This window comes from Zootoca vivipara, chromosome 3 (genome assembly GCF_965207765.1).
Source record: "Zootoca vivipara chromosome 3, rZooViv2.hap1.1, whole genome shotgun sequence".
NCBI classification, from domain to species: domain Eukaryota; kingdom Metazoa; phylum Chordata; class Lepidosauria; order Squamata; family Lacertidae; genus Zootoca; species Zootoca vivipara.
In genome coordinates this window covers 6,814,898-6,832,346 of record NC_142586.1, presented here as the reverse complement: position 1 = coordinate 6,832,346, position 17,449 = coordinate 6,814,898, and the positions used below count along the sequence as shown (strand labels likewise).

At 42.2% G+C, this 17,449-nt stretch overlaps 1 long non-coding RNA gene across 5 annotated transcripts; it reads left to right on the top strand.

The window, feature by feature from the left end:
* The first annotated feature begins 722 nt into the window (after positions 1–722).
* LOC132591874 (uncharacterized) lies at positions 723–16,850 on the top strand. 5 transcript variants are annotated; one of them, XR_015948835.1, is made up of 6 exons: positions 723–1,094; positions 2,873–3,017; positions 7,720–8,048; positions 13,701–13,900; positions 14,182–14,405; positions 16,618–16,850. It is a non-coding gene; the product is annotated as an uncharacterized LOC132591874 (long non-coding RNA). The 5 variants fall into 5 exon arrangements; XR_015948836.1 differs by lacking the exon at positions 14,182–14,405 and having other exon boundaries at positions 734–1,094; XR_015948834.1 differs by having other exon boundaries at positions 734–1,094; positions 14,182–16,850.
* Positions 16,851–17,449: the final 599 nt, after the last annotated feature.

Here is a 17,449-nt window from a genome sequence, read left to right as displayed (position 1 = left end):
ATCATCTCTCAGTCCAGACAAGGGCTTCGTTTTTACAATAAATATTGAGAAAATGGGTGTGTGTGTGTGTGTGGGAGAAACCCACAAGCTCAACTGGTTGTCAAAGACCTCTTTAAATAGTTTTACAGATGAGTAAGTTGCAGATCCAGACAGCAGACTTTTAAATCATCGTAAAGTTGACACAAACTGATCCTACTCATAATTGAGTATGGTTTTTGTTTTTTTGTTCTGTTTATTACTTTAAGGCTCCTGATAATTACAAATAGTTTGCATTTAGTCTCAATTGTGTTGTGAGCTGATTGCATTGTCACAATCCATTTATCTCAACCTCGTAGCAGGGTCTTACATTTTTTTAACCCCCACCCTGTTCCTGAAAATTTCTAGCAGACTATCCTGCTAGACAGCCTACAAAAATGGGCTACCTAACACTCTCCTGTTGTTTGGGATGTGGTAGTTTTTGAACCAACGTAGTTAAGAGTAGTAACCCCAGCAGTAGTGTACAGATAGGGAGATCTTAACAAGTTTTCTGTACCTTGCAGGAAAAGTCTTAAAGGAGCAATTTCTATCCAAGTTATTTTGAAGTGTGCTAATTTGAAAATAGTTTTTTTTTATAGTATTCATCTACAATGGGTTTTTTAAAAAAAATTAACAAAAAAAACCCCCACCCTTGTTCATTTTCTGTTGGGTACAGACTTAAACTCAAGATAATTTTGTTCTAAACAGTATCAAAGTTCCAAACAGCTACTACAACGAAACAATCTGGTTTGCCAGAAAACTGTAGATCACATTGTTTCTCTAGCAAGAACAAAATGTTCATGTGCCCTGGTAACTGTATGTACTTTTGTGACCCTCAATCAAAATAATTAGGATCAGTGTGATACGCAGAACTGTTAGGCTTTTCAGAAGACATATTCTGCAATCTTTCTAAGGTCTATTCAAAAGCAGTTCTCAGACCTCACACAGTTGATCATAACTGGGATTTCGTTGAGGATTTAAACAAGTAACTTCAAGTAAACTACTGATTGCAAAGGATGCCTTTGGAATGTAACCCAGTTTGGTGCTTTGTCCTGCTGCATGAAAGCAAATGGTCAGATGTAAGTTTACTTTTTTTTTTTTTTACAATTTACTCTGGTGACTGTTGGGATACTGATTTATTAGCTTAAGAAAGGCAGGAGTTCGTAGCAAGTGGCTTGAGAGTTACATGCAAACATTAGGATACTTATATGGCCCACATAAGACTCCCCAATTTTGTTTTATTTTTAAAGCATGTTCCTAGCACTTCTCATGTAATTTCATAGCCACTTCTTTGGGGATTCACTTTTGAATAAACATTATAGCATCATGCTGCGTGTTTGCAGCATAGCTGCCAAGTCTCCCGTATTCCCCGGGAAATCCCCGTTTTTCCAGCTGTTCCCAGCCGAAAAAATGGATTTTTTTGTTTCCCCCTGGTTTATTCTGGCACAGGGTAGAGGAATCAGAAAAAAGAAAGCATGTTAAAACCAAAGTCCAAACTAAATATTAATAATGATTGGTAATGATTGTGCAAACACATTGCTACAGGTATTTCACAGGCTACATCAAATTCTTAATTGATGGAAACAATTTCAAAATGTGCTCCGAAAGGATCTCTTCTATTGTCGGAGAAGCATATTATTGCCAATCTACATGTGTTATTAATATGTTAATTACATGAAACTGTGTATATGAAATAGGTGGCATTTGTATATCAACATGATGGCTAAATATGGGCTTAGTAGTAAATAAATTCAAAGAGTTCTCAAAAAGCTTCCACCCTGAAGGAATACAGCACAGTCTGGCAATACTTCCTGTGTCACTTTGAGAAAAACACCATACTGATTTTTTTGGAAACTATATAGTTTTGCTGAACTGAAAGGTATCCTATGAGAATTTTGGGGTCAAATTTTGGATAGATGAAAGGTGAGTCAAAACCACACTGCAAATTTCATGGGGATACATTTCACCAATGTTTTCTGAATCTCAGTGGCACAACTTGTGGAGAGACCACAGTGGTGGTTGCCCCGGGCTCAATATTGTTAGGGGCGCAAACACTCAACACTCGGTGCTGCCTCAACACAGCTGTACGCTTCCATTGCTGGGCTCCACTGAAAACAGTTTTTCTATGGTGAAAATGGTGGCCACTATCTGGTGATAACTAAGATGTCCTCCAGACTGTGGAGGGTTATCATTATGAGAATGAGCCTAGGTGACCTTTGGGCTCATGTGCACCTGTGAGGAGATGACTAATGGCGATGTAGCAATGGCAATGTAACAAACTGGTCAGTCTTAACCATAGCCTACTGAAAGGAACAAGCCAAGTATGGTTTGTGAAGTTGTCAGGAAGGCTTTCATATATTTTTACTGTTTGCATCTGATGCACGGGGTGTTCTGTCAAATAATTGTTATCCTATTTGATCTAGGGATTGCTGTAGAATGCAGGGCAGAAGGCTGCTTTCAACATTGTTGTTGTTTAGTCATTTAGTCATGTCCGACTCTTCATGACCCCATGGACCATAGCACGCCAGGCACTCCTGTCTTCCACTGCCTCCCGCGGTTTGGTCAGACTCATGTTGGTGGCTTCGAGAACACTGTCCAACCACCTCATCCTCTGTCGTCCCCTTCTCCTAGTGCCCTCAATCTTTCCCAACATCAGGGTCTTTTCCAGGGAGTCTTCTCTTCTCATGAGGAAACCTGCTTTCAACATTAGCAGGCACCAAAGTTTTAAGAATTATAAAGCAAAATCTGAAAGACTTAAGAAACAAATATTTGTGTGCGTGTAAAGTTTGCTGGTATATACACGCAGAGAGATTCCTTACTGGGATATAACATTCTTCCAACCCTCTTTTTTTTAAAGTTAAGTATAAGAAGAAGAAGAGCAGCTTATTCAGTAGACAATGCTCTGTTACGTCACCAGCATTGTCACAATGATGCATGAATGTAATGGATCATCAGAGACTTGTCAGAGAGAAGATTTATTACCCCCCAAATACTTCAAGGAGGTAGGAAAGTATCAAGAATTGAGTTGACTGACTGTTTATTTTGCTAAACTAAGGACTTTTAAAGTAAGCTTAAAAATCCTTTTTCACTTCAGGAAATAGCTGAAAGGAAAGGACCCCAGACCAAAAAAAGAAAAGAAAAAGGGTTTAAGTCAACAACATGATGAGGACTCAGGAGGCATCATAAATGCCTCAAAAGATATCATACTTGCTGCAACAGAGTTTACATTAGGTCTCTGAAGCACAGAGTTTTATACAAAACACATTCAATGTTTCAAATGAATATTTTAAAAGTTAAATTTAACAAAGGTTAACTGGGTTTCTCTGTGTATTTATTTCTGAGGGGCTCTAAAAATGAACTGGTTATACTTAGTTATGAAAAACAATAAGAGATAAGTGGAAGAGATACTGCTGGCCATTGTAAATAATCTTTCACAGCATTATGTATACTTGCACATGCATTCAGCATCTCAGAATACTCCCTAGCAGGATAGAGTTTGTTTATACGTTATACATCTGCTTTGTAGTACGTTTGGTTTGGTACAGATCAGGTCTTGTGCCAGTATTTAGCCTTTGATAGAGTCAACCATCTGCTCTGGGCTTCATTCCCAAGCAACTCAACTCCGAGAAGACCTGGTCCCAGCATTCCAGAAGCTTCTGCCAGCCTCACAGCATCCGTGAGCACCTCTTCACTGTTTTGCGTCCTCTTGAACTCTCTCTTCAAACTTCTTTTCAACTTTACCTTAGAGCTTTTGGTTTGGTACAGTTCATAAGATGTACTTCAGAGCATCCACACGCATAGTCACACATTTCTAACCATTAACAACCCCAGGGATTTGCAACTGGTAAGAGTCCACACATTTTGGACTCTACAAAAAAATGTATTCTCACATGACAGACACATACCTGCCAAGTTGCTGTCCGAGAAATAAGGGACCGGGCCGGAAGTAGCAGACCGGAAGTAGCGCTGCCGCCATTTTGGAACTGGGCAGAGCAGCATCAAAGGTCACTTCTGAGCATGCTCTGCCCAGTTTCAAAATGGCCGCCGCGCCAGAATAAACCGGGGGAAAACAAAAAAAATCCATTTTTTCAGCTAGGAACAGCTGGAAAAACAGGGATTTCCCGGGGGATACGGGAGACTTGGCAGCTATGGACAGACAACACAGGCATTAAAGCAGGCACCCCCAAACTTTGGCCCTCCAGATGTTTTGGACTACAATTCCCACCTTCCCCGATCACTGATCCTGTTAGCTAGGGATCATGGGAGTTGTAGGCCAAAACATCTGGAGGGCCGCAGTTTGGGGATGCCTGCATTAAAGCAAAAATCCCCTGAGAGAGTTGGAAGAAAGAGGGACATGCCACTGCAAACTGTCTTTGGTAGGAGCCAAGAAATTGGCTTAAGGTAGCCAGGAGGGTAGGGCTCCACTTTCTTCTCAGTCCAAATAACAAAGAAGTGCTTCTGGCGGGGTTTTCTTCCAAATCTGAGTAACCCTTTTAGCCTTTTGGTTTTTAAGGGGTGAAAAAAAACCTGAATGACTGAATGACTGACTCACACTGAAACTCCTTTTACTTTGCTGAAGAAGCAGCCCCAGTGCAGAGAAGAAGAAGAAGAAAAAGCCACATCAATTCCAACAGTTCAACATTAAACAGTTCAGTGTTAACATGAAACATAGCCAGTGAGCAGTTAAAATGGAGATGGGGGCAAGAGACAGATGAGAGCTGAAAGTAAATATGGGCCCAGGGCATGGTTGAAAGGCACAGCAGGCGTCAACTCTGCTAAAGCTAAGCAGGTCTGTGTCTGGTTAGTGCCTGGATGGAAGACTGCCTGGGAACCCCATGTAGACAAGTCTGATTTCCCCCGGGAAGGCAGGATATAAATTTTGCGTTGAATAGTATGCTAGACACAGTTGCCCATGGTGTGTACATTCCTCCCAATATCATATGTGGAGAGTTCAGGCGCGTGAGTGAGGTGAACACATTGTGCAGCGTATATAGCTGCCACAGAATTTTGGCCACCCCTGCTGCCACCCTGGTCATGCTGCTCCCCATCCCATATTTTGAGGCAGCAGCAGGAAGGGATGCTCCCCCTCCCTTTAGAAAGAATTAATGGCTGGGGTCAAGCAGCCAAGTGCAAGGCCATTTGAAGCATCAGTCAAAGTTCCAGGCGCACAGTGAAGATGGCAGGCGCAGCTGGGACCGCAACCAGCACTTCAACAAACAGTGCCAGTGATCCTGGCTCTAGATATTTTTTTTTTAATATTTGGGGGGAAGGGGCATTGCATCCCATGCCAAGAGCTGAGACGGCGGCCATTTTCTGCTGTGTTCCCAAACTAAGTTAGTTATAAGAATGCTTAGTCAAGCATTTTGAACGGAACAAATTAATACACCAAAGAAAATAATCACATATTTTGGCCCTTTGAGGATATCTGATGTCTCCAGTAGACCCAATTTGGAATAATTTCATATCAATTTCATCCTCTATAATAAAGTCCAAGAGTCTCTGCGTCCAGTCCCTGTGTCCGTGGGATTGCGCTACTGCGCATGTGCCCCACGGACAGCCGTTGGGACTTGGAGCGCAGAGACGGAGCGCGTTGGCCGGCGTGTAAGGGAGCTCAGCCTCTCGGCATTCGGAGCAGCTCTCGCGAGAGAATCCAGAGGACGTGCGAGATAGCCCCATGCTCACGAGCGAGCGCGCTCTGTCTCCACGCAGGCGCACTCGCAAGGCCGTTTACTTCTTGTGTGGACTTACTTCTAAGCGGCAGCGGCCGTTACAAGTGGCGGCGGGCGAGCAATGTCAGCTCTGCGCATGTCCCCGAGGTTGCTAGAGCAACACGTCTGTTCTAGCACCCGTTAATTTAACGGGCTTCATGACTAGTATTTGATAATGATGATCAGAACCACATTTGCCTAAAGAGGAATGGTCCCACCTTTCACAATTCCATATTTTCATTCTCAATCAACCATGAAAATTTCAATAGGGTATAAGAGCTGACAGTGTTTGAGTTCCATTTTATGTCCAATATTTCTATGCTGAAGCTTTGAGATCTAGCTAGTTTTCCTACATATTTAACAAGCACCAGCTGGTTTTAAAGCCCAGGTCAGTGGACTGCCCCATTGTTCAAGTTTTCAAAGGGATATCAATTAAGTTGACAACATTTTACAATGGCCAGGGATCTAAAGAACTATTTTAGGTGTGCCCAAGGGCATTTTAAAAACCTTTTCTCGCAACAAGCTCCTATGCCATATCACAGAGTGTTTCCAAAAATCTGAAAAAAACCAGGATCAATAACAGCTGCATTCAAAAGACAAACAGAATAAAACAATAGCTGCACAGGTGGATATTACGTGAATGTGCTATGAGGAAACTACCAAGTGAAAACTTTTAATGCTTAATAATAATAAAATTGTAAAAATATTGGGAAACATTTTCTGCAGGAGCACACCAAAACAGACAGGGTCATTTCGAAAGCCCACTCAGTTTCAAAACAGGTGTGCTATGTGGTACAGAAAGCTGCTTTTTTTTTAAAAAAAAAAAATGAACATAAGCTTAAAACCCCATTGGATGTGTGAAACTAGCTGTCCAGCCATTTGAATCTTGGCTCATTGTAGTAGTAGTAGTAGTAGTAGTAGTAGTAGTAGTAGTAGTAGTACAAGCTGGAACGTTTCCAGAAGAGGGCAACCAAAATGGTCAAAGGCCTGGAAACGATGCCTTATGAGGAACAGCTTAGGGAGCTGGGTATGTTTAGCCTGGAGAAGAGAAGGTTAAGGGGTGATATGATAGCCATGTTCAAATATATGAAAGGATGTCATATGGAGGAGGGAGAAAGGTTGTTTTCTGCTGCTCCAGAGAAGCGGACATGGAGCAATGGATTCAAACTTCAAGAAAGAAGATTCCACCTAAACATTAGGAAGAACTTCCTGACAGTAAGAGCTGTTCGGCAGTGGAATTTGCTACCAAGGAGTGTGGTGGAGTCTCCTTCTTTGGAGGTCTTTAAGCAGAGGCTTGACAGGCATATGTCAAGAATGCTTTGATGGTGTTTCCTGCTTGGCAGGGGGTTGGACTGGATGGCCCTTGTGGTCTCTTCCAACTCTATGATTCTATGATTCTAGTAGTAATGTCCATTGAACTCAGTGGGACTCACCGTGCCCGCTAACCATTTCTACTAAGAACTAACCCCCACTGAATTTAATGGGGCTTACTACCACATATGTGGGGTTAGGGTTGCTGTGTTAGTTTTGTTTCAAAATTCTTAGAAGTGTGTTGCATGGCTCAAAGTATTGTTACCAATCTGGATGCAATATTTTCTGGAAAGCTTTCCTAAAGAAAAGCAAATACATTCAGAACCAGGATCACTGAGATTTTTGCACTTAGTAAAGGGCTTGTCTTTTTAAGTAAGTTATGTGAAACCCCAAACAGCACTGTTTTTCAAGGTATACTTCATTGTTCCAGCTTATTTGTTCGCCGCCACCTGTCTCCCACACATTACAGCACCGAGTGCGCATTTCAAAACGAAAGTAATAACGCAATTGTCTCACCCCACACATATTCCCAGTGGAAATTAAAATGCATGCTTTTTCTCATCATTCTTTATTTAACAACTGGGAGGGTTTTAATATTCGAAACTCAGCAAGAAAATTGTCAGGAAACACAGAGATGCCTTTTGAGATTTCAAATTCCACTTTCATTGTTTTCCTTTCATTTTAGGTGAGTGTTTGTTTTCCAGCCAAGTGACTGTATCCTGCGATGGAATGATGGCTAATGGGATTTTCTGTGATGATTTCTCAGTCAATTATAGCACTAGAAGACCTATGCAGATGGATATGAAATCATCCCCAATGAAATCATCCCTGTTTCTAATTGCAGGAAGAACAAAAAACAACAAAAAAAACACCCCCAAAACCATCTAGCCAGGGGGTCCTGCACATGTGAAAGGAGGCTTGAGGAAGATGAACTGGAAACCTACGCAGACAGACTCAAATTTTTGGTTTGGTTTTTGGCAGAAGTTAGGACACAACTTCATTGATTACAATCAAGTGAGTGATTGCATAGGCTCTGGTTTGAATAGCTCCCTGCACCCTTGCAGGTATCACTGACCCAGGGCATCAACCGTAGGTCAGCCCCAGGTGAACACCTGGGACAGTGGAAAGCAGGAGCCCTGCTAGTCCTCCACCCAGATGTCCCCTGGACACAGGCTCAGGGCACAACCCCCACAGGGAAGACCAACCAGTGAGTCCATGGATTCCTTTAGCAGACTACTCATTACATAGGGATGGCCAGAGCGCTCTGCTAACCCTACCACCTGAACCAGAGCATATCCACAACCTTACAAGTTGTGATGATTTGCTACGCGGCAGGCGAAACCCAAGTGGCACCAGCCAATCAGCCAAGTGGGGGAAATTCCCGCTGTGCCCCTGTCCCAATGACAGACGACACACACGACGGCATAGCAAGGTCAAGCGCAAGCCCTAAATATAGGGAGAGGTGGGCAGGTGTTCCAATGCACTGAGCCCCAAAGAGGAAGCTCAGGGACACGTGCATGGGCTTAAATGGAGGTCCCTCGATCGACTTGACTGACATCCCAATGGTCAAACTGCACCCAGGATTGAGGGACCTCCAATAGGGTGTTGTGGCCATCCCAATGTTCCCACCCACAACACAGGGTCTGATTGCCAGGTCGCACCGCAACATGTGCCCTATGGTTAGGGAGGACACAATTTGGCTTTTCTTCCTATTCCTCTTTTCACAACGAACTGTTGACCAACACAGATAGATCTTTTCACAACGAACTGTTGACCAACACAGATAGATCAGGGCCTACGTCTTTTGCCAGGCTTATTGTTATGGAGCACGTTTCAGATCTATTTCTCTATCATATAAGGGTGCTTCAAGTGCTTCATTTCTCCCCTTGCACATATAAGGAAGCAGCTATATCCAGAGATGTTTTGTATAACATTGCTAATATGAGGCCTATAAATGTGAAGAACCGAAGACAGGAAAAATGAGAAACAGAGATGAAACGGGAACTGGCCTATTTCTCCATCACTAGCATAGTTCCCCTCTGAATTAAGACTTGTGTGCACATACTGTAGGGTTCCCAAACATTTGTGAGTGTAATATAACATTACAGATAAACTCACTCTGTGGTGATAAATTCACTCTACTGTAATTAAAAAGAACACTTTTACCCAGAATAAACACCAACATTCTTTGTTACAAAATTATTGCTGCGATACACTGCTCTGTTTTAATTTAGAGAGCATTCACTGCTGATTCTTAAAAAAAGCAGCAATAACTTCTTAACTTTTTTTAAATAAAAAATTACCTGCTGAAATTTCAGAATGAAAGAAAAGAAAAGTCAGTCTGTGATTTCAGGGTGTTTTGTGCAACAGCAGGAGTGAGGGGAATGAAGCAAGGCCATGTTTTAAAAGTGCACTGTTTGTGCGGTACATTAAAGTGTGTACTGCATTTGCTAAAATGACACATTTGGGGGGGGGCGCGAAGCAACTGTGGAGTTAATTCCTGCAGTTTTGAGATATAAATCATCGAGAATTCAGGCCATATCTTCCAGAGTGAATCATCTCTTGTCTGCATGGAAGATGGCATGCATAACCTGTTTAGTGAAAGCTTTATCACCGAGGAAATACAATTCTAAGCATCATCATGTTGAGCACCTTTAACATTTACAATTCCCTTGAAAAAAATCCACAGTAAATAAGTCCATAGATGTAAATAGACATAAGAGCGCTGCATTGCCTTCCTTATGGGAAATACAACACACATGTCAACACTTGTGGGGGGGGGAAGTCAGTTTAAAAATGAGCTATTGACGATTCGGAGTCAAATGAATTAATAAAAGTGCAGCACAAGGGCAATTTATCACACACACACAAACACCACCAGAAGGTTAAGTCCAGAAGTTGGTCCCCTGCACCGTCTTTTACTTCTTGCACAACACTCCAAGGGCTTTTCTAAAAGTGTAGGATGCTAGCACAAAAGGGGTGGGCCCTATTTATGTCATCAGGTGGTGCTGTGGGTTAAACCACTGAGCCTAGGGCTTGCCGATCAGAAGGTCGGCGGTTCGAATCCCTGCAACGGGGTGAGCTCCCGTTGTTCGGTCCCAGCTCCTGCCCACCTAGCAGTTTGAAAGCATGTCAAAGTGCAAGTAGATAAATAGGTACTGCTCCGGTGGGAAGGTAAATGGCATTTCTGTGTGCTGCTCTGGTTTGCCAGAAGAGGTTTAGTCATGCTGGCCACATGACCCGGAAGCTGTCTGTGGACAAACACCGGCTCCCTCGGCCTATAGAGTGAGATGAGTGTGCAACCCCAGAGTCATCCACGACTGGACCTAGGTCAGGGGTAAAGCTAAAGGGGCCCCTGACACGCAGGTCCAGTCGTGTCCAACTCTGGGGTTGCGGCGCTCATCTCGCTCTATAGGCTGAGGGAGCCGGCGTTTGCCCGCAGACAGCTTCCGGGTCATGTGGCCAGCATGACAAAGCTGCTTCTGGCGAACCAGAGCAGCGCACGGAAACGCCGTTTACCTTCCCGCCAGAGCGGTCCCTATTCATCTACTTGCACCTTGATGTGCTTTCGAACTGCTAGGTGGGCAGGAGCTGGGACCGAGCAACGGGAGCTCACCCCGTTGCAGGGATTCGAACTGCCAACCTTCTGATCAGCAAGCCCCAGGCTCAGTGGTTTAACCCACAGCGCCACCTGGGTCAGGGGTACCTTTACCTTTATGGGAATAATGCACTTGAAGCATTTATCAGGCACAGGATTCAGCTGCAGCAGCCTAGTTGTTGGGCTAAAGTCCAACTCCAGCAGCTAAAGTCTGTCCATAGGATCAGGCTGTATATCAGATGCAGCTTATCAAATGCACATGGTTTTTTACTAGAACCCCAAGAACTACCAACTAGAAAGCAGATACAGAGTTAGGTTGTTATAGGACTGCAACCTAAATGTTTTTTGTATGAGCATATGATGGGAAATGCTGACTTTTGAGTCTTCTAACACCACTATCACTGTCAAACCCCCCACCATAGCTGCCAAGTTCTCCCTTTTTTTAAGGGAAATTCCCTTATGCTGAATAGGCTTCCTCGCGCAAAAAGGGAAAACTTGGCAGCTATGCCCCCCACCCTTCCTTCTAGGCCTTTCTCATAAAAATCTGATGTTCTATTTCATTATATATTCCTGTTACTAAAATGTTATTAACCAAGTGGTGTATTAACCAATGATGTTAAGCTGGTTAGTGGGAGAATGTAAGTGTCACTTGGATGACATAAAGTGGATGTTATGATTATATAATATCAATTATTCCTTCAGAAACTGCATTAGTTCTGAACCAATGTGGTTGGAGGTAGGTTAATCCCCCCACAAGGCATTTGTCTAATATTTATTATTAACAGTAAAATCTATTTTGGATTAAAGCTAGATTTTTAATAACTTTAATAACTTTTAATAACTGTTCACCCTTGGAAATACTATACCTGCCTCCCAGTTCCTCTGGAAGTCATTGCATCAGAGGAGACTGTCTTCCTCACTTTAGTGCTTCTACAGAATCCAGGTTTGTGGGCTGCATATTTGAAGAAACAATAAACACATTTTAAAGAGCAAATCAAATTTAGAAGTACTAGACACTCCATGAAACCCTTGTACATAGTTTTTACAATTTCTTTTATCTGAAGGTCTTAAACTTTGTGAAATACTCGACATGTTTCAAAATGTTTTTCCCCACCACCTTATTGAGACACAGTGACAGAGAGAATCCGAAAGGGTGCGGAGCCAGCTCGTGTGAGGAGATTTTATTAGCTATACACAGGGTGACACAGAAACTCCAGAAAATGGAGCAAATAAAAAAAATAAATAAAGAGTAAAAAATTCTTCCCAAAGCAAAGTGGAAACGCAAGTTTTGATTCTGTTTTATAAACAAATATGTGATTATTAAAAAATAAACGTGGGATGGAGGTATTGTCAATCTTGGTCCTCTCAGCTCTTTCATCCAACCTTAAATTCCACATTTCTGCAGCGATTTCATACTTAAAAAAAAGAAAAACGAATCCTCTTGAAAATTCAGCATTTAGTGCAACATTCAAAGGATAGCGTGTTTGCTTCACTTTTTGTTTCAGAAAGTGTGAATTTTACAGATTCACCTTTAAATATGAACTGAATCAACCCCCACCCCCCAATCCCTACTGAAAATTAAATAAACAGCACAGTCCTGGATTTGTATACTTACAGATAAGCCCCTCAGAGTTCACTGGGACTTACTTCCAGGTAAGAAAGAGTGCATAGAATTAAAGCCAAAATCTCTCAAAGAGTTATTTTCAGATTTGAGCCTATTTAAAATGTGGGTAGGCAAACTAAGGCCCGGGGGCCGGATCTGCCCCAATCACCTTCTCAATCTGGCCCGCAGACGGTCTGGGAATCAGCATGTTTTTACATGAGTAGAATGCGTGCTTTTATTTAAAATGCATCTCAGGGTTATTTGTGGAGCATAGAATTCATTCACACACACACACCCCAATATAGCCCCCCTAAGGTCTGAAAGACAGTGGACCGGCCCCATACCTGCCAAGTTCCTCTCTGAAAAATAAGGGACCGGACCGGAAGTAGCATACCGGAAGTAGCGCGACAGCCATTTTGGAACTGGGCGGAGCATGCTCAGAAGTGACTTTTGATGCTGCTCTGCCCAGTTCCAAAATGGTCGCCGCACCAGAAGTCGCGCTGCAGCCATTTTGGAACTGGGCAGAGCAGCATCAAAAGTCACTTCTGAGCATGCTCCGCCCAGTTCCAAAATGGCTGCCATGCCAGAATAAACCGGGAAAAAACAAAAAAAAAATCTGTTTTTTCGGCTGGGGACAGCTGGAAAAATGGGGGTTTCCCGGGGAAAACGGGAGACTTGGCAGCTATGACTGACCCCCCTGCTGAAAAAGTTTGCTTAGCCCTGATTTAAAATGATCTACACAATCACACAATTTTCAAAGCTATGTTGTAATCAATAAGGTCTCTTTCACAAGGAAATATTTCAATGAGTATTGTTACAGACCCACTCCTAAACCAGTGCTTTTCAGGACAGTCATGTTGTTCTGGCACCCACAGCACCGCTGTCAAGTTATGTACACCAGTACCTCATTTTAAAACAAAAAACCAACACCCCCCCCCAAAAAAAAAACCCAGAAAAGGGATTGTCTTAAACTATGACATTTTGCATTCCTTGTGTACATCAAGGAACCATCTGTTATGGAGCTCAGACCAGTTTCCAGTTCCACCATGTTTTCATGATGAATGCAAACCTTTAAAAATGCACATGCATTTCAAACCTTACCATTTTAATCAGCACGCAGCACAGGTCTACTAAAGGGGCTTGTGAAAAATCATACTGTGAGAAGTGACCCCACCGTATATGTTCCCATCAGATCACAACAATGCTCCCAAAGAATTCCATATTGGCATCAACTTAATGAATTACTAGTTTATAATAATAAATATTTCTGGAATTAATTACAGTGGGAAGGAATTGCAATAAATAATTACAATCGTGGACATCCGTGGTGTAGGAAACACACCAGGCTTTCATTTTCTAAAATGTATTTGATGATTGATTGATTGTCAACATTGTTTTAGGAAGGAAGTACTTGATTTTGGTTGAATTGCAGTTTTCATGTTGCATTTCCTATTATACATTCCAGCAAGTTAAATGTTGATCACTAGAAAGCAAGAAGAATCCTTTTAAGAATATGAAGCCACAGGAACAAAACCCCATGCGAAGCGCAGCAAGAAGTCTACAAAGGCAGGAGTTGGAAACCTCAGGCCTGGGACCCAAATGTCACCTGGCCTCAGGACTCTAGCCAGACCCTGCCTTACCTGGCCTGCTGTGCCCCTGCCTTGAGTGAGTTCACCTAACTGTGTCTTTGAGCTGCAATGTCTCTTTCATACTTGGATGGAGCATGTAGCATGTTGGATAACCTATAAAATAATTAGAATTGTATGCAGCCTTGTTTAGGGAGGCTTTTAATGTTTAATTATTTTATTTCATTTTTCTGTTGTAAGCCAGCCAGATGGGCGGGGTAATAATAATAATAATAATAATAATAATAATAATAATAATAATAATATTTATTATTATTATTATTATTATTATTATTATTATTATTATTATGCTTTTAACAGATCAATCAATTAAATAACTATAATTAAATGGCTACCAACATGAGTTTGACCAAACTGCGGGAGGCAGTGGAAGACACGAGTACCTGGTGTGCTCTGGTCCATGGGGTCACAAAGAGTCGGACACGACTAAAAGACTAAACAACAACAACAACAACAACAAAATTAAATGAATAACATATTACCTAAACTTCAATATAGACGCCTTCTTAAACCAAAAACTTCAGGTAGGTAGCTGTGTTGGTCTGATATAGTCGAAATAAATAAAAAAACTTTATGTCCAGTAGCACCTTAGAGACCAACTTAGTTGGCCTCTAAGGTGCTACTGGACATAAAGTTTTTTATTTATTTAACCCAGGCTTCCTCAACCTCAGCCCTGTTTTTTGCCTACAACTCTCATGATCCCTAGCTAGCAGGACCATCTGGAGGGCCAAGGCTGAGGAAGCCTGATTTAACCAAAAGCTGTTATCTTGGCACAATTGTCACATTCTTTCTCAAGTCACCTAAAGGATTCCAAATAGACCAAATGAAAAAAAAAACCTCTTAGATCTGCCCATTCTCATTTGCCCTTCTTCATTAATATTGCCATCCAGCAATTAAGGGTGCCTGCCAATATTAACTAAGGGTGCCTCCATTCTGACACTATTTTGTAGGAGCAAGTCAAGTGCACAATAGAAATTTAGGTTTGCACAGTCAATTACCTAACACCTAAAACTTTAAAAGTGACTTTTTGTAGTGCTCGTCCATCCACTTGGGCATGTTTTTATCTATTGTAACATCTTTGACTTCTGTGGTACTAATAAAAATAGTTCACTCGAAAAGAAAAATCCTCAGAAAATGGCATCATGATTGGGAAAAGTTCAACAAAGCTTGGGAAGGACTGTATTACAGGACAATTCATCTGCATCAATCGCAAAACTAGGCAAAGTTACAGGTAGGTAGCCATGTTGGTCTGGTGTAGTCGAAACAAAATAAATTCCCCGCCCCCTTCCAGTAGCACCTTAGAGACCAACTAAAAGTGAGACACTCAGGAAGAAACGAAGTGAACTAAAACATGCATTCTGATTGTCTGAAAGAGGTGCTGAAATTGTATGGTATTGGGGCAACAATACTGCAAGAAATTTCTCAGACCATGTGAGAGAGATCAGAATTTGTGGGGTCCTCAAGCAAGCCTCTCTTACTGGTTGGCCTTAACCTGGAACAGACAGAGGCTGAATATGCTCTCCCTCATGTTTCATGCTTCAGATAAAGTGAAAAAGTTGAGCAGTGAGCCCCCTGAAGGTCTTGGGGCTGCCATCCTTTCAAACTGGTCCTGACACCAGTTGTCCCTTTCCTGCTAGCTGATTTATCAGGATACCATTCTTTTTACCCCAGCTGTTCTGTATGCACTCCATTGAACTGGGGTTTAGGAATATAGACTCCTATTGGAGTCCCATGGACTGCAAGAAGATCAAACCTATCCATTCTTAAGGAAATCAGCCCTGAGTGCTTGCTGGAAGGACAGATCCTGAAGCTGAGGCTCCAATACTTTGGCCACCTCATGAGAAGAGAAGAATCCTTGGAAAAGACCCTGATGTTGGGAAAGATTGAGGGCACTAGGAGAAGGGGACGACAGAGGACGAGATGGTTGGACAGTGTTCTCGAAGCTACGAACATGAGTTTGACCAAACTGCGGGAGGCAGTGGAAGACAGGAGTGCCTGGTGTGCTCTGGTCCATGGGGTCACGAAGAGTCGGACACGACTAAATGACTAAACAACAACAAATTGGATTTTTAAAAATGCTATTGCATGTGATGGCACAGAAGTTCTACTTGTTTCCTCACCACCAGATAGACGGTAGGCATTTTCCGTTCTTTCTACAAATCAGCAAGTTGATCATCTTTCAGTCTTTCAAATAGATCCTGAAATGAACCAGAGTCTGATATATTTTCATATAGATCCTCGAATCACTATGCATTCAAAATAAAAAGGTTGCCTCTGTGTGCGATTGTAGTATTACTGTGGCTTTGGATAAAGAAGTCCCAACATTCTGGATTGTAGATTATTATAATTGTCATCATACCCATCCATCCATATTCACGAAAAAGTGTTGGAAGCTGCACATTTATATTCATTTTAGTTCAACTTGACTTGAATCATAAAAGGAATGTGAAGACAGAGAGCCTGTTGCTGAAATAAAGTTGATTTTTTTCTCTCTCTCTCCCCGAAACTTGGGTTCATGACAGCTTTTTGTTGAGTAGGACATTAGCCTTTTGTAATTTATTGCTTTTAGATTAAATCTGGGGAAACTCAATATTGCAGTTGAATGATTAGAGCAATACCCCTTGGAGTAATAAATTTTCTTTGGTGCTGTGCATCTCCCAATCTTGTTTCCCTTCTAATTACATTTACATAAATGATATTCTGCAAAATTAAATTAACATTCCAACTGTTACACAGGCAACAAGAGACAAAAATAACTTACAAACCTGCAACTCTTAAGAAAATGCTGAGGTCTTTTCATGAACTGAATCCCAACTATCCCCGAAGAGACAACTGTACAGCTGCGCATTATTCTTACTTAACAACCAATCTAGATGTTTTTGTTCTGGTTTTTGGAGATCCTGTTGTTGCAGAATCCTGGTTCCCAGAAAGCCTTATTAAATAAAAGATGGGTGACATTCCAATCTTCATTAACGAGTGTTTGTTTGGATAGCACTAAATTTGCTGTAGGCTTTGGCCTATTTCCTCTTCTACACTTTTATCATTTGGCTCTTATAAAGTGTACTTGTACACAACTTCACCGAGTTGCACATGAGTGTGGGGTTTTTTCCAGGGGGCTGAGGACACAATACTGTATGAAGAGCTGATTCTCACACAGAAGAGTATGCTTTTTTCCTGTTCTTAGAACGGTACAAGATGCATAACCTAGATTATGGGGAATAAATTTGGGTCCCTATTATTATTATTATTATTATTATTATTATTATTATTATTATTTCACCGCTAGAGACAGGCAGTGGTGAGGTCAGCACCATGCAGCAGGGGTCGGCAACCTGAGGCCCATGGGCCGGAAGCGGCCCACGGAGGCCGTTTAACTGGCCCACGAGCCTCCCCCAAACCGAGCCACCTGCTTGGTAGTCCCCGTGCGCTGCACTAAACCGGCGCGGTACGGTGCGGTGTGGGGACTCTCTTCCGTGGCTCTGGAAATCGCTTCTGTGCATGCCCAGACGCCGAAAATCGCTTCTGCGCAGGCGCGATTTCTGACGTCTGTGCATGCGCAGAAGTGATT